The 10240-nt window shown below is 37.8% G+C and overlaps 1 pseudogene; it reads right to left on the bottom strand.

The window, feature by feature from the left end:
* Positions 1-3621: 3621 nt before the first annotated feature.
* On the bottom strand, positions 3622-6535 carry LOC122004554 (annotated as a pseudogene).
* Positions 6536-10240: the final 3705 nt, after the last annotated feature.

The raw sequence follows: 10240 nt of genomic DNA, 5'->3' as shown, positions 1-10240 counted from the left end.
ACAAGTGTAGTTACACTTCCAAGGTTCAAGAGGCAACAAAAAGTAACAAGTAAGCAAGAAGAAAGAGTTTCCATTTGTATCTTTTGTATTTTCTTCTTATGGGTGTTGTATATTGTTGTGTGAGTTTGTACGAGGCTTCTCCATCTTCGACTACGACTGAGAATGAGTGTTTTTATTAGTGGAGAGCGTGTTGTATGTGAATCTTTGGATTAATCACCTTTTCTTGAGGTGGATACCAAGTAAATCCTTTGTGTTAGCATTGTAAGTTTGCTTCGAGTTCATTCCGCTGCATTTCATCATCAAAGAAGCAAGCAATCAAGCACAACGAGCTATTCCCCCCCCCCCCCCCCCTAGCATATTTTGATCCTAACAGAGCGCACACAGTCACCCCTATGTTGGATCAGGTTTATGATTGGTCGACCCTATTTAAGCATTCTGCTCAAAGAACGCTCAAACGCGCTCTCAGAACTTTGATGTAGGGTAGGGCAATCAATCAAGACTAATTAATAAATATTCACCCTACCTTAACCTTGATTACCACTCCATCTTAATTTTAATATTCTTATCACTTAATTCGTTTCAATACCCATGTACATTCATGATGCTCAGAGCACTCCTAAAACTTTTATTTCCAAACTTACTTAAGCAGTAGTGTTCAGATCAGGCCTACACTCGCATAGGTCTGCTAAAAACAATTCAAAGTCAGTTTTCATTGTCCTTGTGATCACAACATGAATCAAGTTTTGATAGTCGTTTGCCCCGAACGATGGTGTAACAGGAATACGTCTTCTAAATTTTTCAGATATTTAAAAATCGAGTCTCAAAATTAAAATATATTTAAGTCTTAATAGTGTTGATGATGCTGGACCGTTTGGGAGGAACGGTATTACATTATATCCTCTAATAGTCCACATCATCATTTAATTAACTAAATTCAATTTGAAACATTTTGCTCATATTCTATCTTTTACTAATAGTTAACCTATATTACTTGCATACTTAATCTATCTTTGACTCCTTACAACTAAAATAAAAAACGTTTTGAAATATAAGTTCATGCGTAGATCCACTCCCATTAAGCCTACACTAAGCTATATTATATTATCATACTTACACACTTAACATCAAACTTATCAAACCGCAATTACTAATTTAAACAAGTTGATCAAAATTAAAATATAATGATTTTCACTGACCATAAATCAGGAAGCAACAATTAGGAGTCTCCTTTGAAATTCTTATTATCATCCAAAAAATCAATCTACTTTTATTCTAATTGGTTATAGATTTTCTTAAATATTACATTTGCATTTGCATTTAGTGTTTTGCTAGTCTTATGAAGCTGAATGAGTAATTGTTTAATTACTTAAACACATAATTGACTTAACTAGATTAATTGATTGACTCAGCCTAATAGTATTTGATTACCTAAATCATTAATTTGACATGTACAAACAAATCGATATGCTTAAACTAGGGGTGTAAATGAACCAAGCCGCTCGTGAACTATTTGAAGCTCGATTCGATAAAAGCTCATTTGAGCTCGTTTAATGAGGCTCATTAAGATAAACAAACCAAGCTCAAGCTTCGTAATATTCGGCTCGTTAGCTTGTGAACACGTTCGTTAAGCTCATTAAGTAACTTTTAAATAAAAAAAATAATAGTTTTGATATTGAATTTATAAATTTTATATTCTACTTATGAAAAATATAGACAAATATATTAAATTTATTTATTAGAATAAAATTATAATTTTTAATAATAATATTATAATTTTCTCTAAATATATAATTTAATTTTTAATAAATATTTAAATTTATGATTTATATTTATTAAGTTCATTTAGGTTCGATAAAAACTCGAATAAGCTCGTGAGCCATGAATATATTCATTAAATAAAGCTCGAGTTCGGCTCGATTATAAACGAACCAAACTCAAACATTCAAGAGTTCGGCTCGACTCGACTCGATTACATCCCTAGCTTAAACTATCTAATTTGACCCATCTACTCAACTTTACAAACTCAACTAGACATGTCTACCCAAATCAACTCATTCCGATTAACCTAACCTACGGTCTAATATTCAATTTGATCAACTTGTTTAACTTGATTGACTCTCCTATATCCCCATTTATAATACATATCCGCTTAAATCAGTTGGCTTGTTAGGACCAACCACCTATACCCGGAAAGACCAATTTGCTCAACTAGATTATATTCATCCACCCATTCGATATAAATTTAAGAAATGAAAAAAAAAAATCCTACCGGATAGACAAGAATAAAGGTAGATAGATACATGAATTCAAAAATCATTTTTATTTTTTCAAAAGAAAGTAATTTTCAAATAAATGTTAATTTTTAATAAACATTTATACATATTTTAGTTACACTGTTTCGAATACTAAAAAATATAAATATATTTTATTGGACAAACCAAACCTCAATCTAATTTCTTTCATATAGAATTTCTATTCAAAGCACATGATCAGCTGATCAGAAGATTACAAACCATGCAACACTAAAAAACAAACACTAAAAAAAAATAGATAAAAAAAACAAGAGAGAAAAGGTTATATGCATTATCCTGTATATTTTGATTATTACCAGATAATCACCCAATTAAAATTATGAGTAAGAAAATATAACTTAATATTATTTGGTTTAATCTTTAAAATAATATTTTAGGATTTTTTTGGAAAAATTATTTTAGATAAACTTTATTGTTAATCTCCAAATTACATAAAACCTTCACTTCAAACTTTATTATATCCTAAATTTGTTGACGGGATGAACATACTCTATTACTTAAGAATTATTAGATAATCATAATTATACAATAACCTCCAATATTCAGAGCATTTATGTCCTACAACATTACTGCATCGATGAACAAGAGTCTAAAGATTTAAAAACCGACCATTTTTCAAATTTGATCCCCCGCGCGCGCGCACTCATAAATCTCCAGGCGTTAATCATCAAGTTGGGTGGAGAAGAATGTGGTACTAGAAGGGGCCGGAGCAGCAAGATTTAAGCTCGCCGTCGGCGCCGGCATAATCGCTGCAGTACCCGTCGTAAAATTCGATAGGGCGGAGGCGAAAATCTCATCTGAGGGACCGCCGTAGAGGCGGTACTCTTGGCTGGGCCTCGCCGGAGGAAGCTCCCGCAACGGCGCCCCCTCGAGGAAGGGGATCGCCACTTGCATCGTCGGCCTCAGAACGTAGTCGGGATACGAGCACCATAAACCCACCACCAGCAACCGCTTCATCTGCTCCGCGTCGAACTGGCCGTTCAGTCTCGGGTCCGCCGCCGTCTGGATTTGTCCACTGTCGTAGAGATCCCGACCCCAATTAACCAGATGATTGTCCACTTGTATCGATTTCCCACTTGCAATTTCCAACGCCACAATTCCGAAGCTGTACACGTCCGTTTTCCTACTAAACTGCCAATCACGTGGCAAAGGCGAAATCGCTCGCTCCAGCGCTTCCGTCGCACCTGACTCAAGGTCATCACGAGGGAGGTAAATCATAACATCTTGAGCGAACATGTGACAGGTGGGATGAGTTACATAAGGACCGAGAATTTATGCTCCGACTATCTTGAGTTTTGATCCCACGACCTCATATGATAAACATCCCATCACATACCAACTCGGATGATATGTGGGATTTACTAAACTGCCAATCACGTTGGTACTCAGGGGCGACGTAGAAGGGCGTCCCAGTCACCAACGTCGTCTGCCGGTATTCTTCTCCCGGGTCAAGTTTCCTTGCCATTCCGAAATCGCCTAGCTTGGCGTTGAAATTGGAATCGAGCATGACGTTGCTGGGCTTGACGTCGCGGTGCACCACGTTGGGCTGGCACTCGTGGTGCAGGTAGCGCAGCGCCGCCGCCAAGCCCATCGCGATGTTGTACCTTCGCGGCCATGGCATACAATCGGCAGGGTCGTAGAGGTGCTTGTCCAGGCTTCTATTTGGCATGAACTTGTAAACAAGCAGGTACTCTCGGCGCCGTCGGCGGTGGCACCATCCGACGAGCTCCACCAGGTTGCCATGCATGCCGCAGCCTGCTGATGATAGTCACCTCCGCGATGTACTCGTTTATGCCTTGTGCGCTGTCGCTAGAGACCCTCTTAACGGCCACGTCGCGGCTGTCCAGTCGGCCATGGTAGACCGACCCAAATCCGCCTTCACAGGCCACCTGTCGACGCCGAGAAGCCCATTCCTACCTTCTCCGGCAGGACATCTCGTAGATCGACGATGAGGAATATTCCGGCGGCGGAGGCCGGATCCGATGCATAGCTCACCAGCGCGCTCAAGTTGTGGGTGATGGAGTTGTAGCTCACCCACGCCGTCGCCTCTCCGCCGGCCTTGATTTCGTCGTCGGCTTGCCACTGTGCCGTCACATTTGACACGATGGAGTTGACGTCGATCCCGACGTGAACGTACTTTGGGTCCCACTTGTTGGAATAGGTGTCGAACTCGACAGCCACCGTTGGGACCGTGGAGTCGGTGAGCGTTCCGTTTCTAAAGAGACCGAAGTTGCCGCCGATGGGGTAGGGTGGCTTGCTGTCGTTGAACGGCGAGAGGAAGAAGGCCAGGCCGTCGCCGAACTCCGACTGGCCGAAGGAGTTGATGACGAAGGAGAATCGGGTCGAGAAGTCGATGAGCCTACGGTTTCCGAGTTCCACAGTAACAGTATGTATTAATTGCTTGCGTGGATCCAGCAGTATGTATTATCATGATGAAAGAGTTTATTGAGTCGATGGAAAAATGAAAAACATATGATCCAACTAAATCCTTGATGATTGAGTGTTATTTAATTTTTGTCAACTGTACTAGAAATTTATATCTTGGACGCAACTTGGAGGAACCGAACCATTAATCAAATAAGAAAAATACCAGTACTCAACAAGAGAAATGGTCAGATTTCACAGGAAATGGTGAAGACTAAGTTATACGTTGACAAATTGTGCAGAATATCCCTTTATAGTTCTTAATCGATGGTGCAACGATCGATGAAAAGGAAATAACTCTAAGTTATAACTTTATCATAAGATGGGTAAGTTAGAGGGATAGTGAAGTGATTAAGACTTCTCAATATGTCATGAGTTAGTATGACGAGCAAGAGTTATATGTAACCGAGTCATACTTTCACATTATGAAGGTTAGCATAGACGAGACTATTTACTATGATAGAGAAAATAAAATAAAATAAAGAATAATTTTTTATTTATTATTTATTGAGTTAATAGACTTATTTATACCATATAAATTGTGTAAACAAAAATACAAAGATTAAATATTACATATAATTATAAGCATGATAATAAATATAATAGATTTGGAAATATTCGATCTTGATTTGATTGTGATGTCAAATATAATAAATATCAATTAATTAAAATTAATTCGAGATTATTTTTCATTATTGTCATTACCTTCCGATAAATTCAACGGGAATACCTGAATGTTGAGTTTGAGTACTAACTTGGTGAAACGTTGTCTGGATAATAACTTAATAAATATATCAGTAATTTGATCTTCAGTAGAGATATAAGAAATTGAAAGTTGTCAAGTCGTCATACGTTCATGAACAAAATGAAAACCAATCTTTATTTACTTGGTACGAGCATAAAAAACATGATTAGTTACAAGATAAGTTGCTCCAATATTATTATACCAGATTTAGGGCATATCAGTTGGGGAAAATATAATTCCGAAAGAAGATATTGTTGCCAAATAATTTCTGATGTCACGTTAGCTATAGTTTTATATTCAGCTTCAGTACTTGAGTGAGAGACTATAGGTTGATTATTTAAAAGCTAGGAAACAAGATTTCACCCAAGAAATATAGCATATCCAATAGTAGAACATCTATCTTCGAGAGATCTAGCCCAATTTGCATCACTGTAAGTAATCAACTCTCGTGAGGACTAACGATATAAAAGAATACCATATAAAATAGTACCTTTGAGATATTGAAGAATTATCTTAACACCTTCCCAATGGTGTTCAGTAGGAGCATGCATAAATTGATAGACACAATTGACAGCGAAAGTAATATCGAGTCATGTAATGGTGACATATTGTAGGACACCAACAAAACTTTGGTAGATATGGGGGTCCGCCATTGAAGAGGAGGATGAAGGTGTAGTGAAACTACCTTTAATGATTGGTGTGGAGATATGACGTGTACCATCGATTTTAGCTTGTTGTAGAAGTTCAGTAATATATTTGCTCTGAGAGAGAAGACAACCTTCAGAATATAAGAGAAACTCTATGTCAAGAAAAAAATGAGTATTGTCAAGATCTCGAATAAGAAACTCTTAACGAAGAAGATGGAGTAAAGTAGTAATGCTATTTTGATCACTACTAGTTATTAAGATATCTTTCACATAAATCAGAACAAATATTGAAATCCTCATTACATTTGAAGAATAGGGAAGAGTAAGTTTTTGAGCCAGAAAATCCCTGAGTATGAAGCAGGTAGATAGACAATGAAACCATGCAGGAGGCGCTTGCCGGACACCATATATAGATTTTTGAAGTTGACACACGTGTTAGAAGTTACGGGTGGATGAATCCAGGTGGTTGCTGTTGGGATATGCCCGATACGAGTGCGGGCTAGAACACGTTTCATAAACATGCACAGCGAAAAATAAAATAATAATAATTCCTAATTATTACATCACACACACCACATGCATATAAGGATACAACATGCCAAATATGATCACATAATTAAAATTTTACGGGAAGTAAATTTACGCTAGGTATACCTCATGGATGACTTGTAACGAGAAGGGCATCAATCGTAGCGACGTTATCAAACCTCGCTTCTATTTGTATCCACGCCGAGCTCCTCAAGATAACTCCTTGAGTACAAGTCTCTCCTTCGAAAGTTACTAGCCACGAGCGAAGAAGAGGGATCAAGAGGAAGAAGAAGAGAAGCACACAAGGGAGCCTCCTTGTTGTTGGCGGTGGGAAAGAGATGAGAGGGAGAGTTAGATTTGGTTTCCCAAAAGCTAATCAACCAAATAATGAAACTTCTATCTAATTCTCTCCCAATTACATCTATATATAATCCTCTTTAATGAGTTAGATTAGAAAGCCCAAATCCAACCCATTATTCCTTAACAAAAAATTAACCCATTAACCCCTTGGTTTGGTTCACAACTAAATCAAGTTGGTTCATGACTAATTCATGATTAAACCAAATATGGTCCAACTCGACCATAAGAGATGTAGCCCATCCGCACTTCCATTATGACAAATATTTTCATATTTATCTTATAAATGGTCCAACCAAACATTTATCTCTTGATCTGAGAATCCTATTCTTTAACTTGTTTTACATTTTTTAGAGACTTATTAGTGCGTGTGCCCCAATAGATTTTCGATTCATCTTGGCAGTCTATAATTAACTACTTAATTATAGAACGATCATGAGTGGTCACTACAAGAAAATTGGGATTCTACAACACTTAAACGACAACGCTTTTTATAAAAAGCGTTGTCTATTTTTTTTTAACAACGCTTTTAGTGAAAAGCGTTGTCTATTTCATTATTTTCTTATTAATAGACATCGCTTTTCTAAAAACCGTTGTCTATTAGTGATTTTTACGGGTCAAAGACAACACTTCATAAAAAGCGTTGTCTATTAGATTGATTTTTAGTGTCTACGACAACGTTTTATAAAAAGTGTTGTCTATGTTTAAAATCTCATCTAAATCTTGATTAATACAAACCGTTGGATCTAAATCTTGATTAATACAAACCGTTGGATCTAGGTAAGGAGTAGAAAACCCGAACCCTTCTCCCAACTTCTATCTTCCGATCGTTTTTGATCCCGAACCCTTCTCCCAACTCCTCATCTCATCGCAACCTTCTCCATCCAACTCCTCTCCGCGAACACCCTCTCCTTCCAACTCCTCCTCCCACGTCCTCTCCAGCAAACCCCTCTCCGGCGAACTCCTCTCCGCGAAGCTCCTCTCCTCTGAATTCCTTCACGCAAATGCCCTAATCATGATCGTGGGGAGAAGAAGCAAGGATTCTTCTCGGTGCTAAGGGAGGAGGTTGCGAGGGGGCTTTCTCCATCACGGTCGAGGTTGCGAATGCGACGACAGGATTATGGCGAGGGTCAGCGCGGTTGAGTGGTTGAGGGGTGGAAGCGGCAGATGCTGCTGTTCCTTCAAGCGGATCACCTTTGTGATTTGCTGCGTTAATCTGGTTGCTGCGCTCCTCGTGATTCATTCGTTCTACACTTCCTTCTTCTTCTGCCCTTCGTCTGGGCTCAACCGAAATTATCTCGCCGGTACAAAGATCAACCTTTTCTTGTTGCGGTATACATATGTTGACTTTTTTCCGGTAATTTTAAAAATAAAATTGAATCTTTTTTGTTGTTGCAGATCAGACAAAGAAAATGGAAGAATCGATCCGGATACGAAGAGAAATGGGGCCTTTGGCTCTCGTTAATGCGGTAAGCTCGCAGGCTTGATTTCTGTTCTTTAACACACGGTTTGGGATTGAGGATTTAACTGGTGGAACTTCCCGTTTCATTGGATTTGAGTAGGCAAGGATGCTCAGAATGAAGTTATCCAGAGAAGAGAAAAAGGGGTGTATTCAGTTGTCACAACTGGTGATGCATAAGTTGGCCAGCGAGATTCTGCAGATGCTGCAAGGTGTCGACAATACTAACGTGACGGAACAACAGGGTTGGTTATCCTTTTCATGTTTATTTGAGCTTATTAATCAGTTATTTTCATGAATTTGTTCACCAAGTTGGATCATACGTTCATGCATAGATAGCTTGATCGTTTGGACTTTGGTGAGCTAAGGTCACAGGATTAGAAAATGATATCTTTAAGAAGGACTTCGATAGGGTCAAAGTTCATAACTCATCCTAAATTTCAATCTAAGTTACATTGTTTATCCTTAATGATAATCTGCTGAAACAGTGGTTATCCACCGCTGGAACATTGAAACTGCAGCAGTAAGGTTTTTGAAGAAATGATAAGAACAGTGGAACCCAGCTGGTTTGATGACTAACTTGTTCTTTTCTTCCTCAACGAACCATTAGTTCTGTTGAGTGAACCATCTAAGTTCAACCTTGTAGTCTTAATTGAGAGATTATCCAAATCATCCAACTTCTCTAATATATCATCAAGATTTACTCGTAAATATATCCTGTTTTGGAATTTTGTTTTTAGAAAAGAGAAAAAAATAACGTTAGCTCTAAATTAACTTAGTTTCTGCAATTCTGAAGAAAACGGTGTTGGTCCACATAATGGGGCGCAATATGGGGCTCCGTTCGTTGAGGAGGAATGGGAAGAACAAGAGATTGCTAATGGAGTGGTCCTGATGCCCGATGCTGAGGATGATGATGATGCTGTTGACGCTCATGATCAGGAATACTTAGAATTCAATGATCTTCTTCAGGTAACATCTCGGTTGTCTTCTTAAGCATGGTTGAAATAAAAAGGAAAAAAATTCTTGAAATGTTACCATGTGCATGAATGCTGCTAAAACAAAAAAGAAAGATGTTGAAACATGTGTCTGTTTGAATATCTTTATAGTTCTTCAGTTCGCAATTTTGGGATAAAAAGATTGACATGGTATGGACATATTCAATTACCACCAAGAATCATGGAATTGGACAAGTTGAATCAATTAGAATTAAAGGTGGAAGAGGTAGAGTCAGACCAATGAAAATTCAAGTTAATATAATAAAAACGTCTAATTGATTTGAATGTTACAAGTTGTCTTGCATAGAGCTCAATTTATGGGAAAGATCTATGCGCTGACCCAAAATAGTTGTGAATTAGACTATCTACATGTTGAAAGCTAACACAACATAGTATTGGTTTTGACCAAACAAGAAGATCGGGGGAGTAAAATATAATGTGCCTTCATTATTAAATTGCATGATCACTGTTAAGTTAATCAGGTTAGCATAGAAATGCTTATTCATTTTTATGCAGCCGATTATCTTCTGCCTGCTAATTATATTTCCTCCTCTATTGAAGATTATTAAATTGACAGTGAAAATGCATATGCATGCATCTGGCCATTATATGCCTGTATTAATTTTCATAACTTCCCAATATAATTCAACATTCTTTTGGTTTATGTTTCTTGTAGCAACTATATTTATTCATTCTCGGCATTTTGTGGCAATGTAAGAGCATGTCATATTCATAAAGGATATTATTTACTTGGTCGTCTCCATTTCAAATAT

The sequence above is a fragment of the Zingiber officinale genome, chromosome 7B, assembly GCF_018446385.1.
Source record: "Zingiber officinale cultivar Zhangliang chromosome 7B, Zo_v1.1, whole genome shotgun sequence".
NCBI classification, from domain to species: Eukaryota; Viridiplantae; Streptophyta; class Magnoliopsida; order Zingiberales; family Zingiberaceae; genus Zingiber; species Zingiber officinale.
This window is presented reverse-complemented; position numbering and strand designations above follow the sequence as displayed.